The sequence below is a fragment of the Cherax quadricarinatus genome, chromosome 48, assembly GCF_038502225.1.
Source record: "Cherax quadricarinatus isolate ZL_2023a chromosome 48, ASM3850222v1, whole genome shotgun sequence".
Lineage (NCBI taxonomy): Eukaryota > Metazoa > Arthropoda > Malacostraca > Decapoda > Parastacidae > Cherax > Cherax quadricarinatus.
The window spans coordinates 1,432,600-1,455,015 of record NC_091339.1 but is presented as its reverse complement, the minus strand read 5'-3'; the positions used below and the strand labels follow the sequence as shown (position 1 = coordinate 1,455,015).

Sequence of the window (22,416 nt, the reverse complement as noted above, 5' to 3'; positions counted from 1 at the left end):
AATGACATATATACATATAAGAATAACACACATAGGAATAATCAACCATGTTATTACTGTACTCACTGTATTTTGCTAAAACAAATACAGTATACAGCCTCTCCTTACTTAACGACGGAGTTCCATTCCTAAGACCATGTCGATAAATGAATTCGTCACTAAGTGAGGAGCATACTGTAACTGTAGTGGGTTTGTGTCAACTATCTTTGATATTGTTTTAATGTCACCTTTACACCATTTATATCAATTCTGGTACATTCTTAAATGTTTATATAGCAGTGTACTGTATATTGTAATAAACAAAATAGAGGAAATCAGCTCTAATATACATTATTTGGCTATGCATACTGGTCAGAGAGCCTGTCATAAGTCCAAGTTGTCGGTAAACGAGTACATCACTAAGTGAGGAGAGTGAGCGAGTGAGCGAGTGTGAGAGAGAGAGTGAGAGTGTGAATGTGTACTCACCTATTTGTGGTTGCAGGGGTCAAGTCATAGCTCCTGGCCCTGCCTCTTCACTGATTGCTACTAGGTCCTCTCTCTCTCTGCTCCATGAACTTAACCAAACCTTGTCTTAAAACTATATATGGTTCCCGCCTCCACTACTTCCTAACATCCCTTTGATTCATCTGAGTCTTCAACTTCCAATTGTGACCTCTTGTTTCTGTGTCCCATCTCTGGAACATCCCGTCTTTGTCCACCTTGTCTATTCTGCGCAGTATTTTATATGTCGTTATCATGTCTCCCCTGACCCTCTTGTCCTCCAATGTCATCAGGCCACTTTCCCTCAACCTTTCTTCGTAGGACAATCCCCTTAGCTCTGGGACTAATCTTGTTGCAAACCTTTGCACTTTCTCTAATTTCTTGACGTGCTTGACCAGGTGTGGATTCCAAACTAGTGCTGCATACTTCAGTATGGGCCTGACGTAAATGATGTACAAATTCTTGAACGATTCCTCACTGAGGTATTGGAACGCTATCCTTAGGTTTGCCAGATGCCAGTATGCTGCAGCAGTTATCTGATTGATGTGTGCCTCAGGAGATGTGCTCAGTGTTATACTCACCCCCAGTGGAAATATAAACACATATGCAGTTTAATGTGATCCTTTATTGACAACGTTTCGCCCACACAGTGGGCTTTTCAAGTCACAAACACATCCATTTATTTCCACTCACCCCCAGTTTTGAGTGAGGTTTGCAGTCTTTGGCCATCTAGACTATACTGTGTCTGCGGTCTTCTTTGCGCTTCCCCAATCTTCATGACTTTGCATTTGGCAGATTTAACCTCAAGGAGCCAGTTGCTGGACCAGGCTTGTAGCCTGTCCAGGTCACTTTGTAGTCCTGTCTAATCCTCGACCAATCTGATTCTTCTCATTAACTTCACATCATCTGCAAACAAGGACACTTCTGAGTCTATCCCTTCCGTTATGTCATTCACATATACCAAAAACAGCACAGGTCCTAGGACTGACCCCTGTGGAACCCCGCTTGTCACAGGCGCCCACTCTGACACCTCGTCACATACCATGACTCGTTGTTGCCTCCCTGTCAGGTATTCTCTGATCCATTGCAGTGCTTTCTTGTTATGTGTGCCTGATCCTCTAGCTTTTGCAGTAGCCTCTTGTTAGGAACTGTGTCAAAGGCCTTCTTGCAGTCCAAGAAAATGCAGTCGATCCACCCCTCTCTCTCTTGTCTTACTTCTGTCACCTTGTCATAAAACTCCAGTAGGTTTGTGACACAGGATTTTCCTTCCTTGAAACAGTGCTGGTTGTTGATTATACACTTGTTTCTTTCCAGGTGCTCCACCACTCTCCTCCTGATGATCTTCTCCATGACTTTGCATACTATACACATTAGTGACAGGTCTGTAGTATAATGCCTCATGTCTGTCTCCCTTTTTAAAAATTGGGACTACATTTGCCATCTTCCATACCTCAGGGAGTTGCCCAGTTTCAATGAATGTGTTGAAGATCTTTGTTAATGGCACACACAGCATCTCTGCTCCCTCTCTAAGGACCCTCTCTAAGGACCCACGGAGAGATGTTGTCCGGTCCCACCGCCTTTGAGGTGTCAAGTTCACATAGCAGCTTCAACTCCTCCTTGGTTATGTGTACCTCATCCAGCACTTATTGGCTTATTGGTGAACCACCCTGTTCTTATTTCCTGGAGTCCTACCGGTTTCCACTGTAAATACTACTTCTTTAAATTTTGTGTTGAGCTCCTCACATACCTCTCGGTCATTTCTTATGAACTCCCCATCACTCTTCCTCAGTCTGATTACCTTGTCCTTGACTGTTGTTTTCCTCCTGATGTGGCTATACAACAGCCAAGTGAGCTGTATTTGCCAAGTGTGAAACCAAGGTCTCTATTTTATACTGTAAATATTATTTAGGATCAGTCAGTTTATTGTATTTCCTATCTCAAATATTTTATATGGTATCTTTCCAGATATCTTATTATCATATCCTTTTCTTATTACCCAACAGAAATTGTATATTACATAAAAGTGGCTTGAATAAATAATAGTCTTCAATACTGAATATTTACTTTTTCCATTCAAGTGGCATTGTAAAAGTTACAGTAAGTGGAACTGAGTGAAGTCCCCAACAGTGTGTTGTGAGGTGAGATGATGTACCACTGTCTTACCTTATTTCCCTACATTGAGGTAGGAAGGGTTCAGATGCCTTGCTACCAATATGACAACAGAAATAAGGTACAATGCTTGTTTTTTTTATTATCCTGGATTAATAACCACAAAGATTAACATATTTGAAGAAAGACTTCTTCAAAAAATTGAGCTTAATGTACTCATTATAAAAATTCAAAACATTAATTCATAAAAAACAGCTGTACATTTAGCCTGAATAGTTTGCTTACTTACTGCAAAAAAACATGTTCACTTTTTCTAGACCATTATTGACATTTTTTTTAGCCATGGTGTAATTTCTATTATGTCACTATCTGCAGTTTTTGGCATTTCTAATTTTTACAATTCATCCTGGCTTACATAATTCCTTACATCAATATCCTGAATAAATCCTACCCTCTTACTTAAGATAACTTGCATTTCGCTCCAGATTTTTTTTATAGCCGAGTACATGAGCCGAAGTAATCTACATGAGACAGCATATGAGTCTTATTTCATAAGCACTGTGCCTGCCTATATATTTTTTGTTTTTGGAAGGGAATTTGCTTTCATTATTTTTTATCTATTCACCTGATACAGCATACAGTAATTCACAATCTAGTCACATAAAAGAGCATAAAATAATATACATATCTCTTTACCCAATACATCAGATAAAAGATCTGGCATTTAATATTATGAAAGGCAAATCATCCCATAACACAAGAAGAGCAGAGGACCCAAAATTCTTCCTTTTAGAACTCCATGCGATATCAGCAAAACTTATGTTATTCAAACAAGACTTGAGCCATTCTACAAAAATTATACCATTAACTTGCAGTTTTTATCATATTTCTTGGTTCACCATATCAAATGTGTTTTGTAAATCTAAGGCTACCAACTATGAAATTTCCCTGTGATACTTAGGTATTGATATACAGTACTGGTCATCCAGGCTGTGCCCACGAGGTCCTGTGAATCTAAAATCAGCAAATAAAACAGTATGTCTGCAAAACAGATTTTGTTGCAGATTTAGTTTCACTTTGTGCTTTGGAGGCCTTGTTTCTTTATATACTACTACAATTTCCAATACCAAGAATGAAGAAAGATTTGGACATGGGAAAGCTGTTGAGTAAATTTTGAATGACATTCCCTGGTCAGACAGTTCAACAAGTACAGTTAGGTAGTGTCAATCTTGCAAATAACAAACACAGGATAGAGCCTTCACTACTCATCCCTCAAAGGAGGTGCCTGGATGATGGTCAAGGGTTCTTGATCAAAGGAATTAAGGCTTATTTTCCCTTCCTTGGATCAAATCTAACATTGCAGAGTCACTTGTTTGCACAGAACTGCTTAATGCCTCAAATGATGTAGTGGAAGTTTTAGCAGTAAAGGTCGAGAACCAAAACCTAGTCATTGTGGTAGTCTACAAGCCTCCAGATGCAACATCCCAGCAATTCCAGGAACAGCTGTTAAAAATTGACCACTGTCTGGAAAATCTTCCAGCTCCTGCACCCAACATCTTGCTCCTGGGGGATTTCAACTTAAGGCACCTAAAATGGAGGAATATAGCAAATAATATTGTTGCAGTAATAACACCAGGAGGTAGCTCTGATGAAAACTCACACTCACACGAGCTTTTAAATCTCTGCACAAAATTCAATTTAAACCAGCAAATAATAGAGCCTACTAGACTGGAGAATACACTAGACCTCATCTTCACTAACAATGATGATCTGATAAGAAATGTCACCATATCAAAAACAATATACTCAGATCACAACATAATTGAGGTTCAGGCATGTATGCGTGGAGCCCCAGACCGACATAATGAGATTAGTCACGAGGGAGCATTCACCAAATTCAACTTCAATAACAAAAACATAAAGTGGGACCAAGTAAACCAAGTCCTAACCGATATAAGCTGGGAAGATATACTAAGCAACACAGACCGCAACTTATGCCTAGAACAGATTAACTTGGTGGCACTCGATGTATGCACAAGGCTTATTCCTCTAAGAAAAAGGAGGAGTAGATGTAAAATAGAAAGAGACAGGCGCTCCCTTTACAGGCGACGGAAAAGAATAACAGAGCGGCTAAAAGAGGTCAATATATCTGAAATGCGTAGGGAGACACTGGTCAGAGAAATAGCAAGCATCGAACTTAAGCTAAAGGAATCTTATAGGAGTCAGGAATCGCGGGAAGAACTAAAAGCCATAAATGAAATCGAAAGAAACCCAAAGTATTTCTTCTCCTATGCCAAATCAAAGTCGAGAACAACGTCCAGTATTGGGCCCCTACTTAAACAAGATGGGTCCTACACAGATGACAGCAAGGAAATGAGTGAGCTACTCAAGTCCCAATATGACTCAGTTTTTAGCAAGCCGCTAACCAGACTGAGAGTCGAAGATCATAATGAATTTTTTATGAGAGAGCCACAGAATTTGGCTAACACAAGCCTATCCGATGTTATCCTGACGCCAAATGACTTCGAACAGGCGTTAAATGACATGCCCATGCACTCTGCCCCAGGGCCAGACTCATGGAACTCCGTGTTCATCAAGAACTGCAAGAAGCCCCTATCACGAGCCTTTTCCATCCTATGGAGAGGGAGCATGGACACAGGGGTCATCCCACAGTTACTAAAAACAACAGACATAGCCCCACTCCACAAAGGGGGCAGTAAAGCAACAGCAAAGAACTACAGACCAATAGCACTAACATCCCATATCATAAAAATCTTTGAAAGGGTCCTAAGAAGCAAGATCACCACCCATCTAGAAACCCATCAGTTACACAACCCAGGGCAACATGGATTTCGAACAGGTCGCTCCTGTCTGTCTCAACTATTGGATCACTATGACAAGGTCCTAGATGCACTAGAAGACAAAAAGAATGCAGATGTAATATATACAGACTTTGCAAAAGCCTTTGACAAGTGTGACCATGGCGTAATAGCGCACAAAATGCGTGCTAAAGGAATAACAGGAAAAGTCGGTCGATGGATCTATAATTTCCTCACTAACAGAACACAGAGAGTAGTCGTCAACAGAGTAAAGTCCGAGGCAGCTACGGTGAAAAGCTCTGTTCCACAAGGCACAGTACTCGCTCCCATCTTGTTCCTCATCCTCATATCCGACATAGACAAGGATGTCAGCCACAGCACCGTGTCTTCCTTTGCAGATGACACCCGAATCTGCATGACAGTGTCCTCCATTGCAGACACTGCAAGGCTCCAGGAGGACATCAACCAAATCTTTCAGTGGGCTGCAGAAAACAATATGAAGTTCAACGATGAGAAATTTCAATTACTCAGATATGGTAAACACGAGGAAATTAAATCTTCATCAGAGTACAAAACAAATTCTGGCCACAAAATAGAGCGAAACACCAACGTCAAAGACCTGGGAGTGATCATGTCGGAGGATCTCACCTTCAAGGACCATAACATTGTATCAATCGCATCTGCTAGATAAATGACAGGATGGATAATGAGAACCTTCAAAACTAGGGAGGCCAAGCCCATGATGACACTCTTCAGGACACTTGTTCTATCTAGGCTGGAATATTGCTGCACACTAACAGTACCTTTCAAGGCAGGTGAAATTGCTGACCAGAAAATGTACAGAGAACCTTCACGGCGCGCATAACGGAGATAAAACACCTCAATTACTGGGAGCGCTTGAGGTTCCTAAACCTGTATTCGCTGGAATGCAGGCGGGAGAGATACATGATTATATACACCTGGAAAATCCTAGAGGGACTAGTACCGAACTTGCACACGAAAATCACTCACTACGAAAGCAAAAGACTTGGCAGACGATGCACCATCCCCCCAATGAAAAGCAGGGGTGTCACTAGCACGTTAAGAGACCATACAATAAGTGTCAGGGGCCCGAGACTGTTCAACTGCCTCCCAGCACACATAAGGGGGATTACCAACAGACCCCTGGCAGTCTTCAAGCTGGCACTGGACAAGCACCTAAAGTCAGTTCCTGATCAGCCGGGCTGTGGCTCGTACGTTGGTTTGCGTGCAGCCAGCAGCAACAGCCTGGTTGATCAGGCGCTGATCCACCAGGAGGCCTGGTCACAGACCGGGCCGCGGGGGCGTTGACCCCCGAAACTCTCTCCAGGTAAACTCCAGGTAAACTACGAAAGCAAAAGACTTGGCAGACGATGCACGTTAAGAGACCATACAATAAGTGTCAGGGGCCCGAGACTGTTCAACTGCCTCCCAGCATACATAAGGGGGATTACCAACAGACCCCTGGCAGTCTTCAAGCTGGCACTGGACAAGCACCTAAAGTCGGTTCCTGACCAGCCGGGCTGTGGCTCGTACGTTGGTTTGCTTGCAGCCAGCAGTAACAGCCTGGTTGATCAGGCTCTGATCCACCAGGAGGCCTGGTCACAGACCGGGCCGCGGGGGCGTTGACCCCCGGAACTCTCTCCAGGTAAACTCCAGGTAACTGCCTCTCAATCTCCAGGCATTGTATGACCCCTATGGATCTAGCATACCTTCCATCAATGTAATAATAAATGACCCACATGGATTTTTGTGTTTCACATGAATAAAAAAAAATCCTATGGTTAGTCTTCCATTTATGGGGAAGCCTGCCAAGACTTAAAAAATGGGATACTGCAATAAAACTAGGATATAATTACATCTATTAACAGATTACCCATCAAGCATGTAGAAAACAGTTCGTTAAACCTTATCGACATGGCTATCACTTATGGGTTAAGTGAAGATTAACTTACAAAACTTGTATTTAACCACAAATAAGCAAACTGAAAACAGTTAACTTTATATTCTTGAAATTGAGGGTGACTTACCTTGAGCTCATCCAACACAGAATTTGTATTTTAAGTTATCAAGGTTATAGGACTGAAACAATTCAATAAATATGCAGTAAATGCAGTTGGGTCCTTTTTACCTCTTACGTCATATGGGTTACTGGTACATTCAATTCAGTCAGGGGTTGTCAGCAATATTTATGTACATGAACACATTTTAAAGCCTACAACATAAATATTGCATATAACATGCATACAATTTCTAAATCTTATATCAAACACTGACATGTAAGTGTGCATACAATATTATGACGCAATCATACATGTGTAGTAACTGGAATCTGGATAGTAATTATTAGCAGAATTACTTTACAATGTCTACTGTGATGTCTTCACAAGTGTTAAGTGCTGGAGTATGAAATACAAGCAAGTGGTATGCAAATTAAGTCTTATAAGAAGAAATCTTAAGGTTGAGAGTGGGTTAGGTGTGGTGGAGAGCAGTAATTACCTGTGTTACGGAGCCTCCAGCCTATGATTGACATCAAACTTGCTATAATGTTGCTCGTTATACTTTAATTCTATTCCTTACCTGTTATAAAGTCTTCCCTACAGTGAAATATTGGAAGTAAACACTGCTCTGACACTTCACTAAACACACGTAAATAAACAGCTGTCGAAACTGAGGATAAAACCCGCCAACAGATGGCACCACGCGGCAATACAGACGAAAAACAACTGGAGATGTAATGAATAATCTTTATTTCTATAAAGTTATATAATATAATTAATACAAGAATAGTTGACATTTTTGGCTTACTTTATAGAAATCCCCCGGTTTAACTTACAACTACAGAAAATTTTGAGATTAAGTTGATTTACCTGAATGATAAAATTTAATCTCGGACGTTAACGCTAACAATCTGGTTTATTTTCGTAAGATAATTTGTAATAATGTGTACAGTACGTTTCAGGTAAGTAAACATTAAGGTTTACATGCTACTTAAGAGCTAGACATAGCCTATTATGAAGGACTTGTGCAGTTAACTACAATCATAAGTGCAATAAGGAAGGTAGCTAATGACAACACTACACAGTGAGTGAAAATTATTTTTTTATATCTAATGTGACATACAAAGAAATTATAGTTGATATACATAATCTGATATAAATGTAGGAACAGAAGAAAGCCACTAATTGTGTAATGCATTTTGGGCAAATAATTATAAGGCTTACAAACTACTTAGGTACAGTTTTATTTTTTGGGGGGAAGAGGGGGGGGATTACATTTGTCTTACATATTTACAAATGTGTGAATTTCATATGATAAACCAAAGAAAAAGTTAAAGTGGCTTATTTTCATTGGGGTCTTTGACCTTTGTCCTTACTGATAAGATTTTGTTCGGATTTTAACCCCAGAGGGTTAGCCACCCAGGATAATCAAAGAAAGGCAACCCGTCATCGAAGACTATCTTATTTCCATTAGGGTCCTCAATCTTGTCCTCCAGGATGCGACCCACACCAGTCGACTAACACCCAGGTACCTACATGCTTGCTAGGTGAACGGGACAACAGGTGTAAGGAAACGCCCAATATTTCCACCCATACTGGGGATCGAACCACGGATGATAACCACCACTTTTATTTTTATAAAGTAAGCACACAAATGGTATATGATTAATTAACATGACTGGTGTGGAAAACACCTAGTTATGCTGAACATTTCAAGCAGCCTTAAATAACTGTTGGTTAATGGGCTTTTAGGTCAACAACACAAGGGTCAATGATGCTGCATGCAACCTTTTCACCATCAAACAAGAATATTTTAATCCCTAAAATAGTAATCAAAGTAAACTCTAAGCATACGTAGAGAAATACACCTCTTACTTAGGGAGCTCTCTTTTATATATTTATTTTATACAGGTAAATTCTAATACTATCCTGAGCCATTCGGCTCATGGATAGAAAACACTGCTTTGTTTCAGAAACTGACTTGTGTGGAGTATGACCTGAAAAACACCGTCCATGATGAAGTATGACCTGAAAAACACCGTCTATAATGGAGTATGACCTGAAAAACACCATCCATGATGGAGTATGACCTGAAAAACACCGTCCATGATGGAGTATGACCTGTGAAACAGCCTTTGTGATGGAATATGACCTGAAAAACCAGCCTATATGAAAACCATGAATTCTGAGTTGTATATGTACATATCAATGGTATTATATAGTAACAAGTGCTATAATAGGATATGCCGTTTATAGCATTTTACTGAGAAGACCTTTCGGCCACTAGGAGAAATGACAATCTTTGGAGGTTGAAACGTTTCAATAAAATACCATAAACCGTAAAATGTCTTATTAACAAAGACGTATGTGTCCATGTACCTAACATGTCGGTATACTTACCGATAACAAATCAGTTTTAATCATCCCAAACTGTTCCATATTGCTGATTTGGGCAAGGGAGAAGGAGGGTTTAGCTTGTACTCACCTAGGTGAGCTCGCAGGGTTTGAGTCATAGTCCCTGGCCTCTGTTGGGGAAGTGATCAAAGGGCCTTCCCAGGCCTCCTCTCCAACCGAAAATTTTAATTTGTTATTCCTGGTTACACCCATGATAGCATCAGTTGCACAAACCAGTGTGAGCAGTCAGGTTCATACAAGAAAATCAAAGTGACGTTGGAGGGTGTGACACATGTCTGTTATGCAATAAAGAGTGGAATCACAACCACAGAACCAGCTTCATCAGGCTACTCAACCACAAATTCGGTTATGTCTATGCTCCTAGAGTCTTCCTCTGGAGAACAATAATCAACAGTCCATCTCAGCAGGCAGAGATAACAGCCCTTCAAATTTCGTCACAGTAAATAACATCAAAGAAGCACTCTTAAACTATTATGTGCCAGGACTCTGCCACACATCAATAAAGCCACATGGCCCGAAACTAGTTGACCCCTAGGAAAAAAATACCTGTACCTGGTTACCTGGAGGTTATTCCGGGGATCAACGCCCCCGCGGCCCGGTCCATGACCAGGCCTCCCGATGGATCAGGGCCTGATCAACTAGGCTGTTACTGCTGGCCGCACGCAGTCCAACGTACGAGCCACAGCCCGGCTGATCCGGCACTGACTTCAGGTATCTGTCTAGCTCTCTCTTGAAGGCAGCCAGGGGTTTATTGGCAATTCCCCTAATGCTTGATGGGAGGCTGTTGAACAGTCTTGGGCCCTGGACACTTATGGTGTTTTCCCTTAGGTACCAATGGCGCCCCTAGTTTTTATTGGGGGCATTTTGCATCGCCTGCCCAGTCTTTTACTTTCGTAGGGAGTGATTTCTGTGTGCAGATTTGGGACCATTCCTTCCAGGATTTTCCAGGTGTAGATTATGATAAATCTCTCCCTCCTGCGTTCCAACGAGTACAAGACAAGTGCTTCCAAGCGTTCCCAGTAGTTAAGGTGCTTGACAGAACTTATACGTGCAGTAAAGGTTCTCTGTACACTCTCTAGATCTGCGATTTCACCTGCTTTGAATGGAGATGTTAATGTACAGTAGTATTCTAGCCTAGAGAGAACAAGTGATTTGAAAAGGATCATCATTGGCTTGGCATCTCTCATTTTGAACACTCTCATTATCCATCCTATCATTTTCTTTGCTCGTGCGATCGTGGCACTGTTGTGATCCTTGAAAGTGAGATCCTCAGACATTACTACTCCCAGGTCCCTTACATTATTTTTCCTCTCTATTGTATGGCCAGAGTCTGTAGTATACTCTGTTCTAGTTATTATCTCCTCCAGTTTTCCATAACGGAGTAGTTGGAATTTGTCCTCATTGAACATCATATTGTTTACCGTTGCCCACTGGAAAACTTTGTTTATATCTTCTTGGAGGTTAACCATCTCTTGATTACCAATGCTTGTTGCTGAGACACTCCTCAAGTTTAAAGGGGTTTACAATTTACTTTATGTAAACATAATATTTTCCAGACTGTATAGCTTAGCTCTTTTCCACAGTATTTTAAAATTCATGGTGTTATCTCATGTTTACAATTTTATGTCAGTATCTATCAGTAGTCTCTTTATGCCATTGGGTTTCACTTCAAGTGACTTTTGGGGTTCAAGCTCACTTCATTTACAGTTTCCTTTTCTGTAAACACATGCCATTCATCAAACCACATGCCATTCATCAAACCATTCATCACATTTAGTGTCTCATATCTTCGACTCGGTGAGTTTATCATACATGATCCTCTCTATTTTGTCTTTTGCACTTATTTCGCCTTATGCCAGTGTTTCAACCCGCACTGGGAATCGAACGCAGACCCTCGCCGTGTGAAGTGAGATCTTAAGCAGTCAGGCCACGGGACACCGTTGAACGGGACACTGTTGAATGTAATTCTTATAGATTACCTATATGGTTCGTGTATGGTAATTTATTAAGTACTGTATACCATTTATAATATAATAATCATTATTACAGTGTTCAATTCAATTCAATTCAATTCAAGTTTATTCTCTATAATGGTTACAATGTGGGGTTTGCAGGTTTTGGGTATTTTGTGGTTTACATGTTATAAAATACTAATTACAGAGGGGGCCACTAGGACACCTAGCATGGCTAGGCATTTCGAGCAGACTTAGATTAATTCTTAACATTAAATCCTTACAGATTATGGTTCTTTAATTTAAACACGATAAAACTGTCAAGATATTTATTGTAAAATAATAGTTCAGAGTCAACAGAACAGTCAAGTGAACTTAAGGAAAGAACATAAACGAAAGAAGATTGCAAAACACCGTGGTTCAGTAAACAATTACACCTGGTCAACCACAGTAAGTACAAGGTAATGAGGCTGGACGACTAAAAAAAGACAGTTGTATCTTGGCAAATGAAAGAGACAACTACTAGTGTCAGAGAGACAAGGCTCGTATTACTGTTCAGTGATAATGGCAGTGCTGGGAGATCGGCAAGAAACAGCCATTAGTGTGCGCTGCTATAGTATTATTATTATTATGTTCACGGAGAAACGTTAGACCCATATTGGTCATAGTTCCCCCCCACCCATCCACCTCGTGGAGCCATTGCAAGACTGAAGAAAGAAGAGGATGACCTCCATCCGGGGGTACCACTGCAAGACCTATGTACAAGACTTGAAGAAAGAAGATGAACGACACCTCCCACCTGGGAGGGAGGCCAACGCCGGGTCACCAACTGGAAAAGACCCGGGCCGGGACAACACCGGTAAACCACATCACTCACTATTGGTCATACATCTAAGTAAATGGGAGGCAATCAGAAAGGGAAAGTCAGATCCAGTTCCGTTGATCAAGAGCCTCTCACCAATATCGACTATGCTTGAGGGACGCGCTGCTACAGACGGTGCCATCTATACACAGACAAATGTGGTAGCCGTTCGCTATAGGGTGGACCACAGCCGGCTGTCCGTTGGCTTATGGGTCAGACTCAGTGGTCTGAGTAGACGCTCATATAAACACGATAATGCCAGCTGTGGATGCAACACTAGAAAATATAAAACTGGCCTTCAGGAACCTAAACAAAGATTCCTTCAGTATGATATATTCCACATATATGATGTTTATATTATACTGCGATAAGACAGCTCCAGCGTGGTTGTCTCATCTGATCGAATACGTAAAAAAGTTGAAAGTCTAGAAATTTAGCCTCGGGCTAGGTCTTGAGATAAATGAGCTACGAGGATGGATTTATAAGTCACATTATTCGCATCACGTCAGGAGCATACACAACTGATCAACAGAAGTGTTTTTAGGATTCCAAAGTGTCTTTTAGAACAATATATACATGTCAGACCCAGCTTCAGCTATGCTGTACCATCCTGGAGTCCACACCTGGTCAAGCAAATACAAAAGCTTCAGAAAGTCTAGAGGGTCACAACAAGACTAGCTCCGGATCTGGAGGGCATTTCACTTTGAGAAGCTAAAAGAACTGAGCCTTAGAGAAAAGAAGAACCAGGACAAACATAATCACGACATATAAAATTTTCACACCCACTGGGAGTGTGGTAAAAGAGACTGACACGAAAGGAGATAAGGAAATACATTTTCAACCTTCGAGTGATAAAAAAAAGATGTTATGGAAATATATTACGTATACAATTTCAAGAGTAAATGTGAGAGAGACGAAGATGCTAGAATGCGCTCCGGCTGATTATAGGTTGAGAGGAAGGCCAGCGGCTGAGTCTGCCCCTGTACCTACAACTCTGAGGTAGTGTTGGCCAAACAAGCTTAACAACTGCCGTAAAAAAAATCTTACGCATTAACAAATATTTTTGGTGAATTAACAGTGTATATTTTCTTCTTTTGCACCAAAAGTAACTTAGCAACCTCATTTGTCCTTGTTAAAATTAACGTAATATAATTTAACGTAATTCTACCCAACATGTCTTATTTCAGCCTAAATTTAATTATTATTTAATATGAATGACCTATATCAAATTCGTAATGATGAGACTAATTTATGCTGAAGTTCTGCAACATTAAATTTGCACTCCGTTTGTTTGACAAAATTATCATCACTTTATAAAAAACAACTCCTCAGACTTTCCTTAAAAAGCACAGGTATCTAATCTCCAAAACATCACTCCATTTACTACAATGCTTCAACACCTGGCCAACACAAAACTCAGTATTAACTACAGTTTGGTCATACTTGGTCAACATGGTCACTATAACAACATACCCCTCACAGTTAACTACAATCTCGTCATACCTGGGCAACATTGGTTATCCTAACAATACACAATTCGTTGTTAACTACAATATTGCCATTCTTGGCCAAAATTATCACCATAACCTTTCACCATAACTGGTCAACATGATCATCACAGTAACAACGTTCACCACAATGCCACATATGAAGTACATAATCCTCATATTAAAACAGTTTTCACCTCTTGCTCTCACAATCTCGCTGTTGCCTATAATAAACACACATAACATCAGTTTCAGAAGAAGAAATTTATAGAGTAACCTTGCCCAAAACAACGCCAGGCACAACGATGAGAGCAGATAACTAGAGGTCATTCGTCTCTCAACCCTTGAGTGGAGAGGACGTGTGCTGCTGCTGCCCCCTGGAGTTGTCTGGTGGCAGTATTATTTTCACCAACATGGCGCAGGCTCGCCGGCGCAGGGTAAATACAGTCTGCATTGTATTAACCAGTGGAGCTGTAACGGGGCCATCAATGGAGTTGCTTTTGCCTGCAATCATCAGAGATACCTACGGAATAGCCAAAGAGGAGATTTGTGGACTTGCATTGAACGGAACGAAGAGGATTTTTGTAAAATTTAGTTCGGCGACTGTGTATGAGGCAGTTGTGAATAAGTTTCAAGAGGTGGCCATACCAGTTAACCATGCTGTGACGGTGCGGCTGCATGATGTGTCCAGCTATTACACATGGGTTAAGATCAGAAATGTGCCGTTCGAGGCGGATGCATCTGACATCCGGTTCATTATGTGTAAATACGGCACAATACATACGATCACTGCAGGAAGGTGGTCAGTTGGCCAGTATATGGGGATACCTGAGGGTGCATTCTCTGTCAAGATGACGCTCAGACATCCAATTCCATCGTACGTGGTGATGGAAGATTTCAGGACTCAGGTTTTTGTAACATACGCTGGGCAGCGAAGCACTTGCCGTTTGTGCGGCTCGTATGATCACCTGGCTGCGCAATGTGAAAGAAGACGTGGTGATAGGGACCAGCAGCAACGACGTGATGTGGAGGAAAGGAGAGAGGATCAAGATCAACTGTTTTCGACTCTGCCTCAGCAGAGTTTGACATGGAGTGAGGAGGTTGAGAGGGCTGAAGAAAAGGAGATGGCGGGGGCTACGCAGGGGGACGACATCACTTCCCTGGACGTTGTACAAGTGCTTGATGAGGTCATCGCGGAAGCGAATGGTAGTGACGCGGAAACTACGATAGTGTCGACGTTTGAGAACATTTTGGATAATGAGAGTCCTTGTCCGGATGTTGGTACAGACCTGGATCATGGGTCTGCAGTTGAGGAGGGCGTGGTGACGCCAACCCAGACTGAAGTGTGTCGTAAGGATGCACAGTTGGTGAGAACTGTGGAGGTGGAGGTTCATCATGGCACTGAGCTGGATGACTTGATGCAGGTCGCGGGTACGACGCGAAAGCGCGCAGCAGTGCTTTCGGATTCCAACGACGTGCTTACGCCCGCACAAAGACCTGGGAAGAAAACATGGGCGGAAGCCATGCGGAGAGGTTCAAGTGGCGCCCAGGGGCAGGGGTTGGGTAAGGGTGGACAGAAAGGGGGGGGGAGGGAAAAGGGTGCAATGAAACGATCAGGTGATAAGTCGGTAGTGTCAAGAGGGAAACCCCCTTTGTCGGTTTTAAGTGCCTGACATTGAACATCAATGGCTTGAGGTCTCAGAGAAAGTGTGAGTGGTTTAAGGAATATTTGGTGCGTCATGACGTTGACGTTGTGTTCTTGCAGGAACACAATTATAGACCGGGTTATGAGTTGAAGGTGGATGGGTATAATGTGTATGTTGAGCATGCAGTCAGATTGAAAGGAGGTGTGGCCATTTTGGTGAAAGAAACTAGCCCGTTGGTTGTCAGGCATAGTGAGGGGGGAGAGGGGAGGGTGATTCGCGTGGATGGGTTATGGGGTCAGGTACAGATGACGTTGGTGTGTGTGTATGGCCCAGCAGAGGGAGATGTGAGGATAAAGAATAAATTCGTAAGGGACGTTCTGGTATATTATTTGCGTGGATTGCCGGGGGTTGCTGTGATAGGAGGTGACTGGAACTGTGTGATAAGGAATAAGGATGTTGAACCGAGAGGGGCAGGGCATTGTTTGGGGATATTGGGAGAATTGTTATCCGGGATAGGATTGACAGATGTTGAGGGAGGTGAGGTGGTGGAGCACACATTTATTAAACGTGGGTATGCGGCTAGGCTCGATCGATTATACGTTCCCAGGACAGTTGTAATACATAGTGTGAGGGTAATGGACGTAGTATTTTCTGATCACAGGGGTGTTTTGGTGGATATAGGTTGGGAGGGGTTGCCGAGAAGGTGTAAGGGGTTTTGGAAGTTGAATGTAAAGTTGTTGCAGCAAGAAGAGTATCAACAGTCATTTGTTCAATTGTGGGAGGAGTTGGTGGCGGAGGCGCCTGGGAATAGTGAATTGGTTAGTTGGTGGGACTCTGTGGCGAAATCTCGTATTAAGGAATTTTATATTCGTAGTGGGAGGGAATATAACAGGTTGAAGTATGGGTACCAATCTTATCTTGAGGGACAGTTGAGAGCTTGCTACGAGCGTGGGAGTGCTAGTCATCCGGTGGATGATATTGAGGGATTAAAGGAGCGTATCAGGGATTTGCAAAATGAAAGATTTGATGGCGCGCGAGTTTTGGGTGGGCTGGAAGAGGTGTTATGGGGTGACAGGCCTTCGGCATGCGTGTTGAGGAAACAGCGTAAGAGAAGAGTGGCGACGGAGATGATGGGATTAACTGTTCATGTGGGGATGGGAGGGTATAGAGAGGGGCAGGTATTAGTAACGACAGAGGGTATGAGTGGTTATCTAGATGCATGGTTTAGGTCATATGCACAAAACGGAGGTATTCGAGATGAGGCTTTAAAGGAAATGGGAGGTTTCGTGCAATGTGAGATTGATGGTATGGATAGGGTAACATTAGAAGGTCCGATCACGGAAAGTGAGATTTCGCAAGCTTTGTCTGGTGCAAGTTTAGGTAAGGCGCCAGGTGTAGATGGGTTGCCTAATGATTTTTACGTTAGGAATTGGGAAGTATTGAGAGGATTTTTAGTTAGGTTATTCAATGTAATGAAGGATGATGGGGAAATGGGGGAGCAGCAAAGGACTGCTGTCGTGGTATTAGTTCCGAAAGGTGGACAGACTACAGTAGAGGATTACCGAGCAATATCGCTTATGTGTGGCGATTATAAGTTATTTGCACGAATATTAGGGAATAGAATAAAAAAGGTGATAGGTAACGTAATTGACAGAGGACAATATGGGGTACCGGGTAGGACAATGTATGAAGGGCATGGAGTTCTTAGAAGTTTTATAGAAAAGAGGGGGGAGTTGGGGGGTGGGGGTGTGTTGGCATTGGATTGGCGAGCTGCTTACGATAGTGTGGAGAGGGATGCGTTATGGAGGTTCATGCGTTGGCAGGGATTCGGGAAGGAAATTATATCTTGGGCGAAAACATTGTATCAGGGAGCATCTATGAGAGTACAGGTTAATGGAAGGCTAGGTGTTAACATTCAGATGGGAAGGGGTTTGCGACAGGGTTGCCCTCTATCGCAAATATTGTTTGCGTGCCTCCAGGATCCCTTTTATAGGGCAGTTAGGTGGAGTATCGCAAGTGGAAGGGTTAGTAATGAACGAGAGGGTTGGCCGGGTATTGTGGGTTATGTGGATGATACAACTGTATTGGTGAGGGATGAGACGGATTTACACAAGGTTGGAAAGGTGGTAGATGTGTTTGGAGAGGCTACTGGGATGGAAATTAATGTGGCAAAGTCTAAGTATATGGACCTAGGCAATAACGTAAATAGAGATGGGACTGTAGGGCGCGGGTGGAGTGTGGTGGATCAGCTATTGATTTGTGGGATAGTGTACGCTAAGAATGATAGGGTCGCACAAGAGGTAAATTCGATGCGCACCGTGGATGGGGTATTGAAAAGATTGGGTGGTTTGAGGACGGCGCAGCTAACGTTGCATCAGAGGGTCATTGTGACGAACGTGCTGTTGTATAGTAAGATATGGCACGTGGTGGCAGTATACCCGCTGAGGCGGCGAGAGGTGCAACGGTTGCAACATGGGATTTTCCGATTTATATGGGGATCGGGTTGTGACTGGCTAAGTAGAGGGGTGGTGACGCTTCCCGTTAGCCACGGGGGGCTGGGGCTTATACATTTAGAAAAGCGTATGATGAGTGTGTATCTAAAACGCGGGTATTTGGGGGAGGTGGGGGCGAGGAAAGGGGGGCTAGAAAAACTGCGTATGGATATGCAACGATGGTGGGGGGGTAAGGATTTAATGATTGGTGAGGCCATGTTGAGGGTTTTAATGACGGTGAGGGATCCGAAGCGCCTTAAATTGAGGATTCTTGAGAGGGTGGGGGGTGGGTCTGTGGTGGCGGCAGTTGAGGGGGCATACCCCATGTATGCGTGGGGGAATATCTGGAAATGTTTACGGCAATTGCGTATTAAACCAGGTGTAAGGGAGGTAATGTTTAGGTTTCTACATGGAATCTTGCCGTCTGGTGTTGTGTTATTTAATAGGAGACTAAGGGAGGGAGGGGAGTGCAAAGCGTGTGGATGTTCCGAGACTATTTTTCATGCGGTGTATTTTTGTAATTATTTAGAAGCTGTAAGGGTATGGTTAGGTAGGGTAGTTAGGTTAGTGGGTGGGGAAGGGTTACAGGTGTTAAGGGTGTTAAGTTTAGATATAGGTGGGATGAGTCAGATGGTGGTGAATGCGGTTGCGTATGTGGTTACTGATTTTATTTATACGTCTTGGGCTATGAGGGAAGTGGGTGTGGATGAAAGAATAAAGGTGTTAGCGGCCACCATTTATAGAACTAAGTGTCGCAATAGGGATGTTTATGGGGGAAGGTGGGAGACAGCGTTTACTGAGGGATACCGGAGTTTTAAGTTAAAGGATTTACGGGATTTAAGTGTAAATGGGTAGCGACGGGCTAGTTTCTTGAGCGGAGATGTGTGGATGGCTTTTAAAGTGTGTGACTGGATTTGCACTGATACATTTATGCTTTTCTGAGTAGTGAGTGTGGTGTGGGTGGTGTTTTTACACATGTGTTCCCTTTATGTTGTGAAGATTTTGGATAGTATATGTACGTAATGTATTGGAGCACTACATCATTGTGTGTATACAAGGTGAATGAAAGGGTAGAATCTTAAAGTTTTTGTGTGTGTGAGAATGACTGTTCGTTATTGTGAGAGTGCCTTCAAAGATGTTATAGAAAGCATATACTAAATGGTGTTACTAAGGTATGCCATATGACTATCGAATATGCTGTGATACAAAGTCCGGGGTTTCCCTTCTTGTTGGATGCATTCTGTAAGACAATTTCTGTATTCAGAAGGTTCGTGGTACAGTTTTATATTATGCGAGATTGTATTTTTGTACATAAAGCCTAACATATAATGTTTCAGCGGCCTGGTTAAGATTATATAGTACATGTCGTGTGACACTGTATGTGTAGGGTAGTGTTAAATATTTTAAGTACACACTGTTGTTTTCCCTTTGCTATTTTATTGTTTAAAGTCACATATAAGAGTATATGTAAGGTAATATAAAAATGTATATTGATTTTGTGTAAATACGCAATTTCAGATGACTTTGTTGGATCAGGTGTGCATATGAGTTCAAGTAGCGGTGTATATTATGTATTAATACTGGTATAGGGTATATAGTGTATGAAGAAGTCTTGGGTGGATTGCACCCGTGCTGAGATATAGAGTATATTATCCTTGTATGCTAGGCAAAGTTTTCATAATTGTTACTTAGAGCAAGTAGTATCCTGCGCTCTTATAGTATGTCATTGTTTTGTAGGTATTTGATGGGGGGGGGTACATTTTACTTCCAGAGCACATATGTACGACTTTATAAATGTACCTTTGGTGGGGGGTGGATGTATAGGTTTTAATGGTATGTGGTGAGGTTTTTACCTTTAAGAATTGTTTTGTATATAAAACTTGGCATAAGATGTTTAAGTGTGCTGAAGTAGATTCTCTGGATATGTTGTTGGTACACCTGTGCGAAGTTTCTTTTTCTTTTTTGATTGTGTATACGTATGTTGTACAATAATTTTGTTGTTACATGTTGATTGGTTTCGTAACATGTTTGCTTACACGTATAATGTATACTGTATTTTAAATACAAAAAAAAAAAAAAAAATGTATAGAGGATGAGGGACAGTTTGTGTCAGCACAAAGTTAAATGTTTATGTGTATTTTGACAATGTAATTTATAATTCTGGGTAAGAACTGATACTATGTTCTTTTATTTATTTAATGTATTGTATTGTTTTAAATAAAATATAAAAAAAACTAGAGGACTGACACCAGCAACGCTACACTACTAATCACTGTTAGTATGACGCGATCATTCCCCTCCACCACCACCCCTATATGTACTTCCACACACCTGTTTTGTGCAGGTGCTCCGTACACGTGTGATGTGGGTGGCAACGATAATTTTCGATAATGTTTAGACCCCCCTCACTTCACAATTCAATATATAGGTATTATTTACTAAGCTGTCATGAGCCTATGATTTATGATGCCTGAACAATAAATGATAAAGAAGTTTATTTACGCTGACGTACGTACATAAATTCAGGTTATACAAGCCTTGATTCGAATGACTAGATCACAAAATAACACGAAGCACACTGAAACAAAATAGCATGGCGTTACAGTTGTACACCAAATGATCATCAGACGTGAGCTAGTCACTTAGTGTAGCTGAGTGGTGTACCGTCTGAGTGCTCGCTGGGTGAAGCTACGCAAGAATCATCAACCACGCTACCATATATATAATATATAACTCAAGAATGTGGCAAACCCAGTAATAAAAATACCCACAGAAAATTCGGATAGCTGAGCGGGGAGTGTGAAATAGCTTAGAGTGGATGTAAGTTATGAGGATGGGGGCGGCAAGCAGCAGAGGCTTCCGCCCACCGTGGCACTCACTGCTAGCAAGAGTGGCTGCTCTTGCAAATATTATGGTGCTTGAGGGTTACAGCCTCAGGACACTGTTTTTTTTTCTTTTGGAAAGATCACCTGCCACCGGCCTTTATTATAAGACGAGCCGTTCAGTAGTGCCGGCACTATGTCAGGGGCACGTCAAGACGGGGTGCATAAGCCTTAAGGACGTGGGTAAAAGTGAAATAGCAAATAGCCCATAACGGGCCACGGAAGTAGCGACTAGTTCAAGATACCACCTTCCTGGAGACTACCTACCACGTCAGTCATCTCAGTATATCATGAAGGGCCTCCGTTTCGATACACTATGCTAGACACTGTTAAATACACCTTTATATTTTGCATGGAATAATAACTTTACTATACTGTGAAAACGAATTGTGTAAGGAGCACTGCAGACCAAACTGGCGACCTTAACAGTTGCAAGTCCACGACTGTTCATGAAGTCTGTGTGGTGTCGGGATTTCTAGATAACAGTGAATTTGGAGTTACTTGCGTGAAAAGCTTTATTTATGTTATGGTGCAGTCGTTTTAGTTATGGACTTGAACTTGCAAGGTCTCCGGTTCGGTCCTCAGTACCCCACTTAAAAGTCGTACAAAATGTGAATTTGACTGACGTGGGTAGCCATTTATAATGGTGTTATCGGAAACAGTAATCCCCCGCTGTGGTTTTGTGAAGAAAAGCCCTATTTCTTTTTTTGTATTTTTAGGTATATAGTTAAGAACAGAAGGCTCTCTTCCCACCCTCCACTCCCTCCGGCCACTGCCCATACGAAAACAGGGAGAAAAATATCCCATGTCATATTGGAAAAATGACATGTAATTTAAAGGACAGAGAGACCTGGATGAAAGAAGTGGGCTACACCTTCCTCTTCTAAATTAGTACTGCTTCAATCTTTAACTACTTGTTATTCCACTGTCACTCACAACCCTACTACTTCTATCACTACTACTAATAATTACTCGAATGCCTCGTTATCAAGTGATCGTCCAGGTGCAGTCTCTGAAGAAACATCAGGAATCTGTTGACTTCAGATTGTCCCATCTGTTGAATGTCTATGATAGTCCACATGGGTTCAGTGTTGGGTTGGTGAGTGGCTGAGTGAAGCAGTGAGTGTACTAGGAAACCTCTCACCCCTGTCCTCTCTCACCATACCTTAACCTTATTGGTCACTATAATTTAACGTAACTTATTATCAAGATTGCTGGACCAGTTTAGGGAACTGACCTTGGCTGATAGATTTA

General features: G+C 42.0%; 2 protein-coding genes across 5 annotated transcripts in view; one reads left to right on the top strand and one right to left on the bottom strand.

Annotated features, from left to right (window-relative positions):
* Positions 1–22,416, bottom strand: part of LOC128696114 (tigger transposable element-derived protein 1) — a 134,746-nt gene that overhangs the window by 74,827 nt on the left and 37,503 nt on the right. Inside the window, exon 1 of one of the 3 annotated variants that reach the window (XM_053787202.2) lies at positions 8,007–8,144. The exons of 1 other annotated variant lie outside the window; for it this stretch is intronic. The gene's annotated coding sequence lies outside the window, so the exon portion shown is untranslated. Of the gene's footprint in view, positions 1–7,925; positions 8,145–22,416 lie in introns of those variants that run through there. One more of the 3 variants, XM_053787200.2, reaches the window with a different exon arrangement.
* LOC128696113 (uncharacterized) overlaps positions 20,930–22,416 on the top strand; it is a 64,122-nt gene continuing 62,635 nt past the window's right edge. The window contains exon 1 of one of the 2 annotated variants that reach the window (XM_053787199.2): positions 20,930–21,034. The gene's annotated coding sequence lies outside the window, so the exon portion shown is untranslated. Of the gene's footprint in view, positions 21,101–22,416 lie in introns of both variants that reach the window. The other variant, XM_053787198.2, reaches the window with a different exon arrangement.